This window comes from Chroicocephalus ridibundus, chromosome 7, assembly GCF_963924245.1.
Source record: "Chroicocephalus ridibundus chromosome 7, bChrRid1.1, whole genome shotgun sequence".
Taxonomy (NCBI): Eukaryota; Metazoa; Chordata; class Aves; order Charadriiformes; family Laridae; genus Chroicocephalus; species Chroicocephalus ridibundus.
This window is the reverse complement of record NC_086290.1, coordinates 57306338-57307529: the sequence shown is the minus strand read 5'-3', so window position 1 is coordinate 57307529 and position 1192 is coordinate 57306338.

The window sequence follows — 1192 nt, the reverse complement described above, 5'->3', positions numbered from 1 at the left end:
GAGTCCATGCCCCGGTCGTGCCTCCTAGACAGCGCTCTTGCAAATCCCCCTTGCCCTGTGTTTCACGCTGCTGCCGTAAAAACAAAAAAGAAAAAAGAGGTTTAGGAAGAAGCTGCGCTGAAGCTCTTCTGCTTTAAGGGTTTGAGGGAAGAAAAAGCAAACGGTGCGTCAGTGTGCGACAGCCCTACAACCAACCTCTCGCCTTGTTTCTGCACCCTCTGAGCGCCCCCAAAGCAGCCTCTCCCAAAATCTCGCTGGATTACTCCTTTGCGGGGTAAGAGTATGGCGAGGAAGCATAATAAATAAATAATAATAGTAATAAAAACCCACCCCCCTCTCCGCCCCTTACGTAACCAGCATTGTCTTAATCCTACAGGTGCTTCGCTCAAGTAAAAAGGATTTGTTCCTCCTGCAAATCCTTTTTCTTTTTGGTTTGGGTTTTTTTTTTTTTTGTGTGTGTGTGTGTGTGGGTTTTTTTTTTTTGGTGAGTCATCCTTATCCGCCCCGTGGACATGCTGCAGGGAGGCCCGGGGTAATGTGACCCCTGACTAAATCACTTAAACCTCTCTGGGCTTCAGTTCCCCTGCGGTAAGATGCGGATTATAAATCTGTCCTGACCCCCTTGGCAGAGGAAGGTGCTCGGAGATGGGCCTTGTAAATATGTCAGCAGGGCAGGGAAGGCGAGCGCTGGGGCTGGCCCACAAAACCTCCGCCCGGAGCCCACTCTGGCCACCCAGCGCTGCCCCGTGAGCCCCGGGGATGGGGGGGGGGGGGGGGGGGTATCACCCCAAACACCCAGCGCAAAAAAAGAGCTTTGGGGGTTGGTAGATGGGGCGAGAAAATGCCGGTGAAGCTTCTTCGGGCATGGGGGTGCCCTTGCAGGATTTGGGGGGGGGGGGAAGGATTTTGGGGTGCCCTCTGAGGATGTGGGGTGCCCCCCGGGGATGTGGGGTACCCTGCGGGGATTTGGGGTGCCCTCGGGGGATAGGGTGCCTTTCGGGGGTTTGGGGACCCCTGGCAGACACGCCGCCCCCGCCCAGGCGATGGTGCCGGCGGGGATGGATGACCCCACCGAGGGGCTGCAGCCACCCCCCGGGGGGACCCCGCTCCGCTGCGCCGCTCCCGCTTTGGGCCGGGTTGTTCCCGGGGGGGGGGGGGGGGGGGGCGGCGGGGCCGGGCGGGTCCCTTTAAC